The 19,695-nt window shown below is 37.9% G+C and overlaps 1 long non-coding RNA gene across 1 annotated transcript; it reads right to left on the bottom strand.

Annotated features, from left to right (window-relative positions):
- Positions 1 to 9,877: 9,877 nt before the first annotated feature.
- On the bottom strand, positions 9,878 to 11,123 carry LOC117184747 (uncharacterized). The gene is made up of 3 exons (XR_004470194.1): positions 10,441 to 11,123; positions 10,180 to 10,376; positions 9,878 to 10,054 (listed from the first exon to the last, which is right to left on the bottom strand). It is a non-coding gene; the product is annotated as an uncharacterized lncRNA (long non-coding RNA).
- Between the last annotated feature and the right edge of the window lie 8,572 nt (positions 11,124 to 19,695).

The raw sequence follows: 19,695 nt of genomic DNA, 5'->3' as shown, positions 1-19,695 counted from the left end.
GTTCTGCTGTGTGCTCCCACAGGAAAAGCTGCATTTGGAATTGGAGGTGCCACACTTCACTCAATGTTTTCTTTACCTCTCAATCAATCCAACCATGCTTTTAAACAATTGGGTCCAGATTTGTTAAATACCTTGCGTTCAAGATTTATTGATCTTAAAATTCTTATAATTGACGAAATTTCTATGGTCGGTGAAAAAATGTTTTCATATTTGGATATGCGTCTAAAACAAATATTTTCAAGGCCCGAGAGTCCTTTCGGTGGCATTTCTGTTATCGTGTTTGGCGATCTAAGGCAGTTATGTCCAGTAGGTGATCGTTGGATATTCAAATCCTCATCAGGGGCGCATAATCCATACAGTGCGATAGTTGGCTCTAGTCTCTAGGATGGCTTCAAGTTTTTCGAACTTACAGAGATAATGCGACAACGAGATGACCAACCTTTTGCAACCGCACTAAATAACATGGCATCGGCCGTAATGACGTCAGAAGATATTCAATTGCTTAGGGACCGAATAGTTCACGGCAGTGAAGCACCAAGAGATGCGATCCACTTATTTTATAGCAATAGCGAGACAGATAAGTACAATAAGGAGAAGCTATCATCGATTATGACTGCAGAATGTACTTCAATAGTTTTAGACTCCATCAAAGCCGAGCATCTTAACCCAGACATCAAAACAAAATATCTGGACTCTGTTAAGAGTTTCAAAACTTCGAATACACAAGGCTTGTGCACTTCATTGGTTCTCAAAACCACGGCTAAATATATGATGACAGTCAATGTAGATACATCAGATGGTCTTGTTAACGGAGCCACTGGTGTTTTAATGCAGATAGATCTCAGCTCATCCAATACTCCCGAACTTCTTTGGATACATTTTCTCGAGGAAAGCGTAGGAGTTAACGCACGGTCAAAGCGCAGCCATAGTAACGAATCTTCTTGGACCCCAGTTCAGAAAACTACAAAAAGTTTTCAATACCATCAAAACGAACAAGTTACTATTGACCGAAAACAGTTTCCAATTGTAGCTGCTGAAGCTATAACTATTCATAAGAGTCAGGGAGCAACATACAGCAAAGTGGTCGTCCACACTTCATCCAATATGCAAAGAGAAGCATTGTATGTAGCTTGTAGTAGGGCCACCAGTGCGAACGGACTTTATATCATTGGACCACTCATTCCTTCGAGACCCAAGCGGGACTGTCCTGTCGCGAAAGAGATGGAGAACTTGCGTTCCGCTAAGTTACTTCACACCCACTTCGATTGTTTACTCAATCCGTCCGAATTAAATATTTTCTTCCATAATACGGAAAGCTTGCACTGCCATTTTATCGATGTCTGTTCTGATCAGCTAATGCTCAAATCTTCTATTTTGTGCTTCGTTGAGGCTTCCACATACTCTAATGAAGCATATAATATTCCTGGCTTTTCCACAGCAGTGCGGTTAGATTGCCAGTCCGTAGCCAGCGGAGCTAGACCGAAAAGAGGCATTCTAATATTCGTTAGGAATGAACTTTTGAATCATTGTAGTATTATTGAAAGTAATCGATATTATGCGGATTCCGGGAACTTAGCATCTCCAGTGTTCGAGTATGCTTTGTTTAAGTACAAATCTGTCGGTTTTATTGTTATTTACAGAACCCCCACGTATCCGTTGCGAAAGTTCGAAGCAGAATTTGAGGTCTTATTTCAACGGCATCCATTTTTAGATAGAAATTCCGTAGTGTTAGGAGATTTTAATTTATGCCTTCGTTCCCTTTCAGGTTGCTGTAAGAAAATTTATGAATTCCTTTCAGAAAGGAATTGTAGGTCATTGTTAGATTTGAACTCGTCCACAACCAATTGCGATACGCATATTGACTGGGCGTTTTCAAACATTTCCGATAGCAGGGCCACCGCGCGCACCTTTGAGACTATCTATAGTTATCATAGTGGAATTTTAGTTAATGTTAGAGAGGCAGAAGACTAAACTTTTTTGGTAATCAGGCATTAGTGTAAATATTTAATATTTTGTATTATTTAGCCGTATTCTGAATTATATTAATTCTTTAATCTTTACCTTTGTTAAACCTTTTTTATTTTTATCCATTTTATTATTTTGTTAATTAAGTTTAGGTTGAAATAGTTTTATTATTAATCATTTCTATGTATGTATATAGGTATTCTTGTTAGTTTAGATATTTTTTATAAAGGATTGGAATCCTTTTTTTAATTTTTGGGGAATATGGAGCTTAAAAATGCTTTTAAAAACAGCTCAAGTCGACTCGTAGGTCCCCAAGATTATATTTTGGCTAGAGTGACCCCATTGCATCGTGATGGCCTCCCCGTGGTGTTCCCTGGGTACCAATTTAATGTATTAAATTGGGAGCTAATTCGAGCGGCGTTTATGTATAAAATGTATTTTATAACTTACATACATGTATGTAGATCATAAGCTCACGTATATACTGACTGAGTACCGGGTATAAAGTAGAGCCGCAGCCTTTGCCGCGGCTCACAACGTTCCCCCTCGTTTATATTGATATATGCGATAATGGCGAATTTTGGCAAAATGCGGGAAAGACAGCATGTGGCCTCCATTTTATAGTCCGTGGGCCACGTGAAATTGAAGCAGCGCAGCGCTGTTCCAGTCGGCTGAAGTGATACTGAGCTGCTTCTGTCTCTTCCCTCTCGCTTTGGCACATGCAGATCCGCATGGTTCTTTTGCTGCTTCTATACATACATATGTTTCGCTGCCGGCGCTCTCTCTGCCCGCTTTCGGATTCCATCGCTTTGGTTCTGCCCGAAGTTCGGGCCTCTGCTTGCCGTTACTCTGTATATGTGTGTGTATGTGTATGCCGTTCTTTTGTCTGGGCTGTGGAAATCTAGGGATGGCAGCTGCGCCTAGTGATGGACTATTTGTGACTATTTTTGAGCAGATTTTTTAAGCTTTTGATAGTCACCAAAGAAGTGGAATAAAATTAGTAAAAACTAATGTAGAAAAGTAGTTCGAAATTTACTAAGGAATAGTTTCATTGCTGAATACAAATTTATTACAGTTTTGGAAAAATGTAGGGTCTAGATAACATGGTTAAGGGTGCCTCCACCCGGACAAGCGTTGGCCTTCAGGGCATCAACGTTGTAATCAGCTACGTTGGGTTCAATTCGAATAGCAAACATAAAGAATATAATAAAACGTATGTATACAAATTTAAGATCGATCTATATTTATTATTATTGATAATATATATATTAATTTTTATTAGCGCAAAATATTTTCAAGATTGCTTATTATATATAGATATAGATTATATAGATTTGCCAGTTCATACCACGAAAGCGTCACACATTGGCTAGCGCGTTGATTACCCCAGAGTACTGACGCGTCATCATGAGAGAGAACGCAGAGAGAACATCTTTGCATGTGTAAGTGTACACACGCAATATGTTTCGACAAAAATATGTGATTGTATGCTTTTTCAGATTTTTTGAACTCTCTCAGGTCTGGTTCTGTTTTGCCTCCAGCATGTTTTAGTGTATAGGTGCACATGCATTCTCACGTACTTTGCGTGTGTGTGTTTAGTATTGCTGGCCGCTAGAACTGAAATTTGAGTTTGGTTCTTGTTTTGGGTCTTTTGATGAACTGACCTACCGCCACAAAATAAATGAAGAATGGGCAGGGGGTGGGGGTATGGTACGCTAGGGCGCGGGAAATAAAATAAAAGCTGTTATTTGTTTGATTAATACCACAAAATATAAAATATTACAATAATATAATTACAAATTTTTTTCCTCATTTTAAGCAGCTTGATTATAAATTATAAAAATTATGTAAACGCCGTCGGTTCTCGACTTTTTTTTTTATTATAACTAAAACAATGATGAATCTAAATATACAATATAAAAAATATATACATACACATATGTATACTAAAATAAATATGCATAAATATAAATGGAATTGGTTTTACATATATTTTAAATAAATTGTCAATCGCTCGCTTTCCGACGGGAATGTGGAAAGAGAAAATTTAGATGCCGGTCGCTCCTTGAATACTGTCATGGATAATTATTCTAATATAAAGTCTGTGTAGTCTATTTGAAAACTGGAAATACGTTCTAAGCTATACTGTAACTGCAAACGGTATAAAACACGAAGCCCTTTTAACTAAAGTGACAGCTAATATTGAACGAGCACAAGTCTTAGGGCTTAATGTACGAGCAACTATTTGCGACCAGGGCTCAAATAATAGAGCTGTTTTCAGAAGACTGGGAGTCGACATTAAGAACCCCAGCTTTAAAGATCAAGATAAAGAAATATTTGCGATTTACAATGTTCCACATTTGATTAAATCGCTAAGGAACATTGTCCGAAATATAAATCTTTATACCCCTGATGGCGTTGTTTCATGGAAAATAGTCGAGGAACGAAGAACATATGAAATCGATTCCAGAAATTCAACGCGACTCTGCCCGAAATTAACAACAAAGCATATAAATCCAAATAGCTTTGAAAAAATGAAGGTCAAATATGCCACTCAAGTGTTTAGCCATAGTGTGGCCGCTGCTCTTCGAACAATTATTAGTTCTGGAGGCTTCTTAAAGTGCAAAGAAAATGCAAGAAGTGCAAGAAAATTTATTGAAAAAATGAATCGATTATACGACTGTCTAAATAATCATGTCCTCTACGATAAAAACCCATTTAGGAGTGCACTGCAAGACAAAAATCTTGTCAATGAGACCCTTTCGGATATGCGAAAATATTTTGAAGAATTTAAATATACACAGGAAATCTACTGCATTAAGGGTATGATTTTAACAATCAACTCCATACTTTCATTGGCCCAAAATGTTTGGAGTGAAAGTGCTGAAGTTTTTTATATTGCTACATCCAATTTAAACCAAGACCTATTAGAAAATTTTTTTATATTTAATCAGATCTCGCGGTGTATCCAACTATGTATGATTTTAATGTAATTATTAGTAAAATGCTTTCTATGAAAGTTCTAACTTCCACTACAGTATCTGGCAACTGTTCGCCCGATGAAGATACGATGTTAATTAGCATTATAAAAGACAATGTGTCAAGTGAGTCGGCATCAGAGTTTAAAACTTTTGATGACGATATCTTGATTTCCACTAACGAAGATGCAGAGTTAGAACTTTCTATAGAAGCAACAGATTTAAGTATCTAAGCCGCATTTAATGAGAATGCATTAAGATATTATGCAGGGTATTTATTGCATAAGATGCTGAAAAAGTATGACTGCAATAAATGCTCTGAACTTTTAAAATCGTCCGATCGTTCTTCCGAGTATTTAATACTCAATAAAAATTTTGGCTATGTCAGCAGTAGTTTGAAACTTAAAACTCCTCCTGAAGATTTTTGTACATTAGTTAAAAGTTATTTTGATAAATTTAATCGGCATTTCGAGACAAAGTCTCACAAATTCAATTTAAAAAAATAGCATAGTCCAAAAATGTATAATTTTAAATATGCAGACTGGCTTCAATTTTCCTATTCGTGCTTTGTACACCGAAATCATCTGCTCAATCAGTTTGTAATGATTTTGATTAGAAAAAATTTTAAATGGTTAACAGATAGGATGATAGGGAATCAAAATGCAAAATCATACGAGAAGAAGCTCAAAATTTTGCGGCAGTAGGATTTTTTGTTTCATTTTGTAAAATTTATGTATAAGTTTATTATATTTTGCTAATTTTTTATTTTCATTTATATGTATGTACATATATCTAACAGATTTAATTTAAGGCGGGGAACATGGATGTGACTTAATTACTTAAAAGTCTTGAAATCAAGACATATCAAGGCGACTCAAAGGTCAGATTAATTTTTTACCCAATTTAATATATAATGGCCTCCTCGTGGTGTACCCTGGGTACCGATCTTCAATCGGGAGACAATTTGATCGGCGACTTTAAGTACATATGTATGTATTTACGTATATATATGTACATATATGTCCCTCTATTTATAGAAGGAAATAAATTTTATAATTTATAATCAACCTGCTTAAGATAAGGAAATATGATCATTATCTATGATTCTGCGTTTTTCGTTTTCTCGTATCTTCAAAATTGTGGATGCCACAGATTTCCGTCCTTTGGGGGGGCGGAAGGGGGTATGGCGAAATTTTGAGATATACGTTTTATAGTGAGATACTTTACTTTACTTTACTCTTTTTCTTTTAATTTGTATCCGCTTTATTCTATTAAGTTTATCCTTTTTTTAATTTTTGGACAATATGGAGCTTTAAATGTTCCCCCTCGTTTTTATACCCGGTACTCGAAGAGTATAGGGGTATATTAGATTTGTGGTAAAAGTGGATGTGTGTAACGTCCAGAAGGAATCGTTTCCGACCCCATAAAGTATATATATTCTTGATCAGCATCAATAGCCGAGTCGAATGAGCCCTGTCTGTCTGTCCGTCTGTCCGTCCGTCCGTCTGTCCGTCTGTCCGTCCCTATTAGCGCCTAGTGCTCAAAGACTATAAGAGCTAGAGCAACGAAATTTTGTATTCGGACCTCTGTGATATGTCACTGCTATAAAAATATTTCAAAACTTCGCCCCGCCCACTTCCGCCCCCACAAAGGACGAAAATCTGTGGCATCCACAATTTTGAAGATACGAAAAAACTAAAAAGGCACAATCATAGAGAATGACCGTATCTATAAGATTGCTACAACTGGATCAGATCGGATCATTTTTATAGCCAAAAGGAGCAAAACAATTGGCAGTGGCTACGCAGTTATGCGTTCGCCCTCTCTATCTCCCTCTCTCTCTATCTCTCTGCCCTGAAAAAAATAAAAACAACCCCCGGCAATGCAAGCCCTAACTGCTGGCAGGCGATGTCTTTTTCTTTCTCTTCAAACAAGCGCACCGCGGTGTCTGCTTGTCCATGTCTCAGTTCAATCACCCCCTCCCACATTAACAATCAATCTGTCCATTTGCCTACAAAGAGACTAAATAGAGAGAGACACACAGCATGCCCAGCAATATCACTTGTCCAAAGAGGAAGAGCAAGAGCAATGAACATAAATATGTAAATAAATAAACATTATATAGTATGTGTATATGCAGCTGTTTGAATGAGCCGTTATGGTTAGGGAGTGGAAGGGGGACCAGCGAATGCAAGTGTGAAACTGATATACATATGTAAATGCCTATAGAAAGAATGAGAATTGTCTGTACCGCGAAATCTAAACACCAGGGGCTCTCTCACTCTTTCCGCAAATCAAAAAGAGGGAGAGAGCATCACCCAGGCCGAGGCAATTGGTAAACAATTTGTTAACCGTTACAGTAAGGGAGGGGGACACGAAAATGTTTTCACTCCAAATATGCGTATGGAAGAAATGAGAAAAAAGCCGCTCCATTTTTTTGCGTTATTTGAGTTATTCTCTCAGTGCTCTATCCCACACAGACAAATGTTCTCTCAATAGAGCAAATGTCCATACATACAAAAGCTGAAAATGTCTAACAAGGTGACGTCATCACCACAGCTGCTCTCTTTCAGCGATTATCATACTGCACCTTATTGGTGAATTCACCTTGTATGTCTATTTGGAAAACATGAATTGAATTGTCCGTTTGTGCCGCATGCTTCTCTGCCCCACTCGGAAAAGAGTTCTCTCAACTGTCTGTTCACATCCTTACACATTTACATATGGATGCAAGTGTCTTAATTAACAAGATGACGTCATCACCACACTTGCTGTCTTTCGGCGATTATCATACGCCACCTTATTCGTGCATTCACCATGTAAGACTCTTTCCGCATGCTTTGACTCCGTTCTCTCTTTCTTGAGTGACTCACTCGTAAAAAGACCGCGAAATCTTAATAGGCCGTTTTTCGGTGGGACCAGTTGATATCGAGCCAGCCAGGGGACGTCGCTGCCACCGATTGCTGACGCTTTGGGAAGTTAAAAGTTAATTTACATTAATTATATATAATATTATATAATATATATATATATAATTATAGTTTTATAATATTATTATTTAATATTATTTATTATATTTCATTATTAGTTATATTATTATTATTTATTATATTGTATATATAATATAATATTATTATATTATATTATTATTATTATTATATTATTATTATTATATACATACATATATATATTATATATTTACTATATAGTTTTTCTTATTTTTTTTATTTAATTATATTTTACATACATTTCATCATGCCTCGTAAGAATAAGATATCTGCTTTGCAGCTGTCTCAGAGAGCTGTCAAGATACAGATCTAATAGAGATAGAAATTCAGAAAATTTAGAAAATTTAGAAATTGTTGAAAATGTAATAGATGCAGACCCTGAGTTTGTTGAACCAGTTAGAAACCAAGAGCTAGAGACGGAGGGACCAAATCAAGAGACTGCTTGGCAGATTTCCGGTGTAGGTCAGGAAGAGCAGGCAGCCATCCCTGGTGAACAGGTAGAGAATACTGTAGGCAATAGTGATGGCATAAATGAACAGAATAAACGACAAGTGTCCGTGCGTCAGTCCGTACGTTTACGGAACCAACATGTAGAGAATATAGAAGAAAGAGTAGAATTGAGAACACGACAGGGGCAAGTGGTCAACACTGAGCGTCGGTTCAAACGCAGAAGGAGCCAAAGGTATAGGGCTACAGAGCAAGCACAAAATACCGCAGAACATGTACTGAGACGAATAGACTCTAGCATTAGACGTCAGGAGCAAGTGGCCGATACTGCTCGTCGGTCTAGACGAAGACAAGACTCGGGCTATAGGGCGCGTGAGCAAGAACACAATACAGGAGAGCATATAGTTAGAAGAACAGACGCACAGATTAGACACGAGGAGCAAGTGACCGATACTGTGCGTCGGTCCAGACGGAGACAGGACCCTGACTATAGGACAAGAGAGCAGGAGCAGAATACTGTAGAACATATAGTTAGAAGAACAGACGCACAGATTAGACACGAGGAGCAAGTGGCCGATACTGTGCGTCGGTCCAGACGTCGACAGGACTTGGACTATAGGACAAGAGAGCAAGAACGGAACACAGAAAGGCGACAACGCATACGTTTAAATAATGAAAGGAGACGTATGTTAGAAAGAGAGCAGGATAGAGTTCGCAGGGTACAAGAAAGGACCTTAGTAGATCGTAGGCGTATCTCGCGAGCGCGAGACACTCTGACACGCCAAGCTGCTCGTGCTGCAGCACGACAGTTAGAAATTGACGCTGCCAGAACGGCTAGTCAAAGAGTTAGCCAATATAGGAGCGATAGCAGCAATAGAGTTGAGCAAAATTTAAAAAACGCCTCCCGAATGTAGCAGGAACGAGAAAATATCTCCCAGGAAGATAGGGCTCAGATAGAACCCAGAATCAGGCTTAGTGGCCTAGAAGCTCTGAAAGTAGTTTATAACAGGAATGTAAAGCTGGGTCCTGATCAGGTTTGCCTTTCTTGCAAAGGCCTGTGGTTCCCCAAACAAATTTGTAAGATTCCTCGCGTCCTTTTAGAAAGTGATTGCGAGTTTAGTGGTGAAAATTTCGATCTTGAAAGCCTTTTAGAATTCCCTTCTGATTGCCCAACATTAAAATTCTGCAGAACATGTCATAGCAACATTAAGAAGCGTATAAAGCCTAAGCTTTTCTTCAATGAATTAGATTTCCCTATGCTGCCCGACTGCTTAAAGGGGCTTACTCCATTAGAGGAACGACTGATTTCTCCTCGACTTCCATTTATGATAATTAAGCCTATATTGCCTGGGGGCGAGGTCAAAATGCCATTAAAGGGGCAGTGGTAAACTTCCCTATTTCGGTAAGCGATATCATGAAGGAGCTTCCACGAGCTTTCCATGAAGCCCAGGTAATTCAGCTCCACCTCAAACGCAGAAAAGAGTATCTTCATGCTTTCATGGCTGAAACCATTAGACCTTCCAAAATTTTTGAAGCACTTCGTTATTTAGTTACCACAGATTTGTATAAAAAGCATAATGTTGTAGTTAACGAGCAATGGATCTCTGGTTTCACATCCGATATTGTTCCATTCGTAGCATCTCAAGCAGACGCAGCCTTTTTAGAAAGTATGCAGAATAGAGATAGGAATGTAGATACGGAGCCGGCCCATCCCGACGAGGAAGTAGAAGCCGAAGAGCTCAACACTGGAGGTCAGGAAACTCTGCTTGAAAACAACATACCATTTGATGATAGGATTATCAAAATCGCACCAGGTCAAGGCCAACGACCTCTCGACATGATTCTAGACATTGACTCGGAAGAGTTATCCTTTCCCACAATTTATGCAGGCGTCAAAAGACAATCTTCGCAAAGTTTTACAACCATTGTTAGATCAGAGCTTCGAAATGTAGATAGGAGAGGTTGTAGAACTGACAAACTATTCTTCAATTATAAGAAGTTAGAACTCATTAAGATTCGAAATAATATTTCAATCTGCTTACGTAAGCGGAGCACTTCCAGTGCAGTAACGGCAGCTAACGCTCTTAATGAGAATTTCATAGGGGGGCTTATTAACCACGATGAGGGATATAGGGTTCTTCGCGATATTCGATCGTCTCCGGCTCACTGGGAGGATGAAAAGAAGAAGGTTATGGCCATGATTCGTCAGTTCGGCCTGCCGACTTTTTTCATTACTCTGTCTGCTGCTGAAACGCGGTGGCCAGAGTTGCTTGTTTTGCTAAAAAAAAAACGTAGATAGGGAGATCATTAGCGAAGAAGAAGCAGTGAATCTACCCTACACCGAAAAGGAGCGTCTTATCAGGGCAGATCCAGTTACTTGTGCTAGGTATTTCGATTATAGGTATCGCGAGATTTTAAAAGTTATGAGGAATCGGGAGGGCATTTTCGGGGAAAACTTCGTCATCAAATATTATTGGCGTGTTGAATTCCAACAAAGAGGTTCCCCCCATATTCACGGCATGTTTTGGCTGAAAGATGCCCCAGCAGTGGACTTAACCAGTACAGAGTCAATTTCAACAGTTATAGCCTTCATTAACAAACATATTACAGTAGATGTCACAGACTCTGAATTAGCTCCGTATGTTGAATACCAAAAGCATCGGCATAAGGACATGTCATGTCTTAAAAAAGCCAATAAAAGTGGAAAAAAAGTTTGTAGATTCGGTATTCCATATCCTCCAATGCCCCAAACGGAGATATTAAGTCCATTGCAGGAGGAAACTCCAAATTCACCAAGGAAATTTTAAGAAAATTCAAGACCTTCTGAATTCTGATCAATCCTCTGATATGATTGATCACTTGAGCATATTTGAGAACTTTCTTTCGCACGAACAAGTGAGCCTCAATTACGAGGACTACAAATATGCAATTTCTTCTGGTTTAAAGAAACCACACATTTTTCTAAAAAGGTCATTTGCTGAAATTTGCATTAATGCTTATAATAAACACATCATTTCAATGCAAAGGGCCAATATGGATATCCAATACATTTTGGACCCTTATGCATGCTGTAGCTATATAATAAATTATATAAATAAAACCCAAAGGGGTATTTCAAAGCTTATGCGCGAGGCGGCAAAAGAAGTTCAAGGGGGCAATTACACGATTAGACAAAAGCTACAGCATATTGGTCACAAATTTATTTCTGGCACTGAGATATCTGCTCAGGAAGCCGTATATTGTTGTCTAGGAATTCCGTTGTCCGGAACTAGCAACAAATGTGTTCAAGTAAATACTTTCCCTCCAGAGCAACGAGTTCGAATGCTCAAATCCACAAGCATCCTACAAAATATGCATCAGGAGTCCACTGACATATTCGTCAAAGGATTGCTGGAGCGGTATGAACAAAGACCAACTGATCTTGATGGCCTGTGTCTAGCCGATTTTGCAGCAAATTATGAATTTTCTAAAAACGGGAAAAGAACCTGCCAAAATAGAGATGATGAAGAGGACGAAGAAAATGAGGCACAAGTAGAAGTTTTTATCCCTCTCCGCGATAATAGTGGTTTTATTAGGGAAAGAACTAAGCCGTCCATTTTAAAATATATGAGGTTTAATATAAGTACAGATAGGTCAAACTATTTTAGAGCATTAGCTATGCTGTTTTATCCGTGGAGAGATGAAGAGAAAGATTTAGTGAGCGTAAATTGCGAGGATCTTTATAATAATCATCAGGAGTTGGTAAATTCAAATTTCCAAAAATTCAATGCATTAGGAGATTTGGAAGACGCGCTTAGGAGGGCCATGGAAGCCGAAGAGAATAGGGAGGAAGGTGAAGAGGTAGTTGATGAGGCAATTGCTGAGGAGTTTAGGGCTTTAGCGATTCCAGAAATAAGTTCCCAGATAAATGTTTTGAACTTGAATGACCAGGCAGCGGATCAAGATAGAAGTATTCGATTAATTAAGCTTCCTCCTATTGTTTCCCTTAATATTTTAGCTAATTTGATTAGATCGCTTAATTTGAAGCAAAAAACCTATCTCACCCATGTTCTGCATAATGTGAGAAATAAGGCAGTTTTTTATGAGTTTGTAGGTGGCGGCGCAGGCGTCGGCAAGAGTAGAACCATATCTACCATTTTTCAGACCATTTCCCAGGAGTTTAATCGTAGACCAGGATCTAACCCAGAAACTGTTAAAGTTCTGCTGTGTGCTCCCACAGGAAAAGCTGCATTTGGAATTGGAGGTGCCACACTTCACTCAATGTTTTCTTTACCTCTCAATCAATCCAACCATGCTTTTAAACAATTGGGTCCAGATTTGTTAAATACCTTGCGTTCAAGATTTATTGATCTTAAAATTCTTATAATTGACGAAATTTCTATGGTCGGTGAAAAAATGTTTTCATATTTGGATATGCGTCTAAAACAAATATTTTCAAGGCCCGAGAGTCCTTTCGGTGGCATTTCTGTTATCGTGTTTGGCGATCTAAGGCAGTTATGTCCAGTAGGTGATCGTTGGATATTCAAATCCTCATCAGGGGCGCATAATCCATACAGTGCGATAGTTGGCTCTAGTCTCTAGGATGGCTTCAAGTTTTTCGAACTTACAGAGATAATGCGACAACGAGATGACCAACCTTTTGCAACCGCACTAAATAACATGGCATCGGCCGTAATGACGTCAGAAGATATTCAATTGCTTAGGGACCGAATAGTTCACGGCAGTGAAGCACCAAGAGATGCGATCCACTTATTTTATAGCAATAGCGAGACAGATAAGTACAATAAGGAGAAGCTATCATCGATTATGACTGCAGAATGTACTTCAATAGTTTTAGACTCCATCAAAGCCGAGCATCTTAACCCAGACATCAAAACAAAATATCTGGACTCTGTTAAGAGTTTCAAAACTTCGAATACACAAGGCTTGTGCACTTCATTGGTTCTCAAAACCACGGCTAAATATATGATGACAGTCAATGTAGATACATCAGATGGTCTTGTTAACGGAGCCACTGGTGTTTTAATGCAGATAGATCTCAGCTCATCCAATACTCCCGAACTTCTTTGGATACATTTTCTCGAGGAAAGCGTAGGAGTTAACGCACGGTCAAAGCGCAGCCATAGTAACGAATCTTCTTGGACCCCAGTTCAGAAAACTACAAAAAGTTTTCAATACCATCAAAACGAACAAGTTACTATTGACCGAAAACAGTTTCCAATTGTAGCTGCTGAAGCTATAACTATTCATAAGAGTCAGGGAGCAACATACAGCAAAGTGGTCGTCCACACTTCATCCAATATGCAAAGAGAAGCATTGTATGTAGCTTGTAGTAGGGCCACCAGTGCGAACGGACTTTATATCATTGGACCACTCATTCCTTCGAGACCCAAGCGGGACTGTCCTGTCGCGAAAGAGATGGAGAACTTGCGTTCCGCTAAGTTACTTCACACCCACTTCGATTGTTTACTCAATCCGTCCGAATTAAATATTTTCTTCCATAATACGGAAAGCTTGCACTGCCATTTTATCGATGTCTGTTCTGATCAGCTAATGCTCAAATCTTCTATTTTGTGCTTCGTTGAGGCTTCCACATACTCTAATGAAGCATATAATATTCCTGGCTTTTCCACAGCAGTGCGGTTAGATTGCCAGTCCGTAGCCAGCGGAGCTAGACCGAAAAGAGGCATTCTAATATTCGTTAGGAATGAACTTTTGAATCATTGTAGTATTATTGAAAGTAATCGATATTATGCGGATTCCGGGAACTTAGCATCTCCAGTGTTCGAGTATGCTTTGTTTAAGTACAAATCTGTCGGTTTTATTGTTATTTACAGAACCCCCACGTATCCGTTGCGAAAGTTCGAAGCAGAATTTGAGGTCTTATTTCAACGGCATCCATTTTTAGATAGAAATTCCGTAGTGTTAGGAGATTTTAATTTATGCCTTCGTTCCCTTTCAGGTTGCTGTAAGAAAATTTATGAATTCCTTTCAGAAAGGAATTGTAGGTCATTGTTAGATTTGAACTCGTCCACAACCAATTGCGATACGCATATTGACTGGGCGTTTTCAAACATTTCCGATAGCAGGGCCACCGCGCGCACCTTTGAGACTATCTATAGTTATCATAGTGGAATTTTAGTTAATGTTAGAGAGGCAGAAGACTAAACTTTTTTGGTAATCAGGCATTAGTGTAAATATTTAATATTTTGTATTATTTAGCCGTATTCTGAATTATATTAATTCTTTAATCTTTACCTTTGTTAAACCTTTTTTATTTTTATCCATTTTATTATTTTGTTAATTAAGTTTAGGTTGAAATAGTTTTATTATTAATCATTTCTATGTATGTATATAGGTATTCTTGTTAGTTTAGATATTTTTTATAAAGGATTGGAATCCTTTTTTTAATTTTTGGGGAATATGGAGCTTAAAAATGCTTTTAAAAACAGCTCAAGTCGACTCGTAGGTCCCCAAGATTATATTTTGGCTAGAGTGACCCCATTGCATCGTGATGGCCTCCCCGTGGTGTTCCCTGGGTACCAATTTAATGTATTAAATTGGGAGCTAATTCGAGCGGCGTTTATGTATAAAATGTATTTTATAACTTACATACATGTATGTAGATCATAAGCTCACGTATATACTGACTGAGTACCGGGTATAAAGTAGAGCCGCAGCCTTTGCCGCGGCTCACAACGTTCCCCCTCGTTTATATTGATATATGCGATAATGGCGAATTTTGGCAAAATGCGGGAAAGACAGCATGTGGCCTCCATTTTATAGTCCGTGGGCCAAGTGAAATTGAAGCAGCGCAGCGCTGTTCCAGTCGGCTGAAGTGATACTGAGCTGCTTCTGTCTCTTCCCTCTCGCTTTGGCACATGCAGATCCGCATGGTTCTTTTGCTGCTTCTATACATACATATGTTTCGCTGCCGGCGCTCTCTCTGCCCGCTTTCGGATTCCATCGCTTTGGTTCTGCCCGAAGTTCGGGCCTCTGCTTGCCGTTACTCTGTATATGTGTGTGTATGTGTATGCCGTTCTTTTGTCTGGGCTGTGGAAATCTAGGGATGGCAGCTGCGCCTAGTGATGGACTATTTGTGACTATTTTTGAGCAGATTTTTTAAGCTTTTGATAGTCACCAAAGAAGTGGAATAAAATTAGTAAAAACTAATGTAGAAAAGTAGTTCGAAATTTACTAAGGAATAGTTTCATTGCTGAATACAAATTTATTACAGTTTTGGAAAAATGTAGGGTCTAGATAACATGGTTAAGGGTGCCTCCACCCGGACAAGCGTTGGCCTTCAGGGCATCAACGTTGTAATCAGCTACGTTGGGTTCAATTCGAATAGCAAACATAAAGAATATAATAAAACGTATGTATACAAATTTAAGATCGATCTATATTTATTATTATTCATAATATATATATTAATTTTTATTAGCGCAAAATATTTTCAAGATTGCTTATTATATATAGATATAGATTATATAGATTTGCCAGTTCATACCACGAAAGCGTCACACATTGGCTAGCGCGTTGATTACCCCAGAGTACTGACGCGTCATCATGAGAGAGAACGCAGAGAGAACATCTTTGCATGTGTAAGTGTACACACGCAATATGTTTCGACAAAAATATGTGATTGTATGCTTTTTCAGATTTTTTGAACTCTCTCAGGTCTGGTTCTGTTTTGCCTCCAGCATGTTTTAGTGTATAGGTGCACATGCATTCTCACGTACTTTGCGTGTGTGTGTTTAGTATTGCTGGCCGCTAGAACTGAAATTTGAGTTTGGTTCTTGTTTTGGGTCTTTTGATGAACTGACCTACCGCCACAAAATAAATGAAGAATGGGCAGGGGGTGGGGGTATGGTACGCTAGGGCGCGGGAAATAAAATAAAAGCTGTTATTTGTTTGATTAATACCACAAAATATAAAATATTACAATAATATAATTACAAATTTTTTTCCTCATTTTAAGCAGCTTGATTATAAATTATAAAAATTATGTAAACGCCGTCGGTTCTCGACTTTTTTTTTTATTATAACTAAAACAATGATGAATCTAAATATACAATATAAAAAATATATACATACACATATGTATACTAAAATAAATATGCATAAATATAAATGGAATTGGTTTTACATATATTTTAAATAAATTGTCAATCGCTCGCTTTCCGACGGGAATGTGGAAAGAGAAAATTTAGATGCCGGTCGCTCCTTGAATACTGTCATGGATAATTATTCTAATATAAAGTCTGTGTAGTCTATTTGAAAACTGGAAATACGTTCTAAGCTATACTGTAACTGCAAACGGTATAAAACACGAAGCCCTTTTAACTAAAGTGACAGCTAATATTGAACGAGCACAAGTCTTAGGGCTTAATGTACGAGCAACTATTTGCGACCAGGGCTCAAATAATAGAGCTGTTTTCAGAAGACTGGGAGTCGACATTAAGAACCCCAGCTTTAAAGATCAAGATAAAGAAATATTTGCGATTTACAATGTTCCACATTTGATTAAATCGCTAAGGAACATTGTCCGAAATATAAATCTTTATACCCCTGATGGCGTTGTTTCATGGAAAATAGTCGAGGAACGAAGAACATATGAAATCGATTCCAGAAATTCAACGCGACTCTGCCCGAAATTAACAACAAAGCATATAAATCCAAATAGCTTTGAAAAAATGAAGGTCAAATATGCCACTCAAGTGTTTAGCCATAGTGTGGCCGCTGCTCTTCGAACAATTATTAGTTCTGGAGGCTTCTTAAAGTGCAAAGAAAATGCAAGAAGTGCAAGAAAATTTATTGAAAAAATGAATCGATTATACGACTGTCTAAATAATCATGTCCTCTACGATAAAAACCCATTTAGGAGTGCACTGCAAGACAAAAATCTTGTCAATGAGACCCTTTCGGATATGCGAAAATATTTTGAAGAATTTAAATATACACAGGAAATCTACTGCATTAAGGGTATGATTTTAACAATCAACTCCATACTTTCATTGGCCCAAAATGTTTGGAGTGAAAGTGCTGAAGTTTTTTATATTGCTACATCCAATTTAAACCAAGACCTATTAGAAAATTTTTTTATATTTAATCAGATCTCGCGGTGTATCCAACTATGTATGATTTTAATGTAATTATTAGTAAAATGCTTTCTATGAAAGTTCTAACTTCCACTACAGTATCTGGCAACTGTTCGCCCGATGAAGATACGATGTTAATTAGCATTATAAAAGACAATGTGTCAAGTGAGTCGGCATCAGAGTTTAAAACTTTTGATGACGATATCTTGATTTCCACTAACGAAGATGCAGAGTTAGAACTTTCTATAGAAGCAACAGATTTAAGTATCTAAGCCGCATTTAATGAGAATGCATTAAGATATTATGCAGGGTATTTATTGCATAAGATGCTGAAAAAGTATGACTGCAATAAATGCTCTGAACTTTTAAAATCGTCCGATCGTTCTTCCGAGTATTTAATACTCAATAAAAATTTTGGCTATGTCAGCAGTAGTTTGAAACTTAAAACTCCTCCTGAAGATTTTTGTACATTAGTTAAAAGTTATTTTGATAAATTTAATCGGCATTTCGAGACAAAGTCTCACAAATTCAATTTAAAAAAATAGCATAGTCCAAAAATGTATAATTTTAAATATGCAGACTGGCTTCAATTTTCCTATTCGTGCTTTGTACACCGAAATCATCTGCTCAATCAGTTTGTAATGATTTTGATTAGAAAAAATTTTAAATGGTTAACAGATAGGATGATAGGGAATCAAAATGCAAAATCATACGAGAAGAAGCTCAAAATTTTGCGGCAGTAGGATTTTTTGTTTCATTTTGTAAAATTTATGTATAAGTTTATTATATTTTGCTAATTTTTTATTTTCATTTATATGTATGTACATATATCTAACAGATTTAATTTAAGGCGGGGAACATGGATGTGACTTAATTACTTAAAAGTCTTGAAATCAAGACATATCAAGGCGACTCAAAGGTCAGATTAATTTTTTACCCAATTTAATATATAATGGCCTCCTCGTGGTGTACCCTGGGTACCGATCTTCAATCGGGAGACAATTTGATCGGCGACTTTAAGTACATATGTATGTATTTACGTATATATATGTACATATATGTCCCTCTATTTATAGAAGGAAATAAATTTTATAATTTATAATCAACCTGCTTAAGATAAGGAAATATGATCATTATCTATGATTCTGCGTTTTTCGTTTTCTCGTATCTTCAAAATTGTGGATGCCACAGATTTCCGTCCTTTGGGGGGGCGGAAGGGGGTATGGCGAAATTTTGAGATATACGTTTTATAGTGAGATACTTTACTTTACTTTACTCTTTTTCTTTTAATTTGTATCCGCTTTATTCTATTAAGTTTATCCTTTTTTTAATTTTTGGACAATATGGAGCTTTAAATGTTCCCCCTCGTTTTTATACCCGGTACTCGAAGAGTATAGGGGTATATTAGATTTGTGGTAAAAGTGGATGTGTGTAACGTCCAGAAGGAATCGTTTCCGACCCCATAAAGTATATATATTCTTGATCAGCATCAATAGCCGAGTCGAATGAGCCCTGTCTGTCTGTCCGTCTGTCCGTCCGTCCGTCTGTCCGTCTGTCCGTCCCTATTAGCGCCTAGTGCTCAAAGACTATAAGAGCTAGAGCAACGAAATTTTGTATTCGGACCTCTGTGATATGTCACTGCTATAAAAATATTTCAAAACTTCGCCCCGCCCACTTCCGCCCCCACAAAGGACGAAAATCTGTGGCATCCACAATTTTGAAGATACGAAAAAACTAAAAAAGCACAATCATAGAGAATGACCGGATCTATGAGATTGCTGAATCTGGATCAGATCGGATCATTTTTATAGCCAAAAGGAGCAAAACAATTGGCAGTGGCTACGCAGCTATGCGTTCGCCCTCTCTATCTCCCTCTCTCTCTATCTCTCTGCCCTGAAAAAAATAAAAACAGCCCGCGGCAATGCAAGCCCTAACTGCTGGCAGGCGATGTCTTTTTCTCTTCAAACAAGCGCACCGCGGTGTCTGCTTGTCCATGTCTCAGTTCAATCACCCCCTCCCACATTAACAATCAATCAGTCCATTTGCATGCCCAGCAATATCACTTGTCCAAAGAGGAAGAGCAAGAGCAATGAACATAAATATGTAAATAAATAAACATTATATATTATGTGTATATGCAGCTGTTTGAATGAGCCGTTATGGTTAGGGAGTGGAAGGGGGACCAGCGAATGCAAG

Source organism: Drosophila pseudoobscura, chromosome X, assembly GCF_009870125.1.
Source record: "Drosophila pseudoobscura strain MV-25-SWS-2005 chromosome X, UCI_Dpse_MV25, whole genome shotgun sequence".
Taxonomy (NCBI): domain Eukaryota; kingdom Metazoa; phylum Arthropoda; class Insecta; order Diptera; family Drosophilidae; genus Drosophila; species Drosophila pseudoobscura.
Note: the sequence above shows the minus strand (reverse complement) of the source record. Positions and strands in the feature narration are given on the sequence as shown.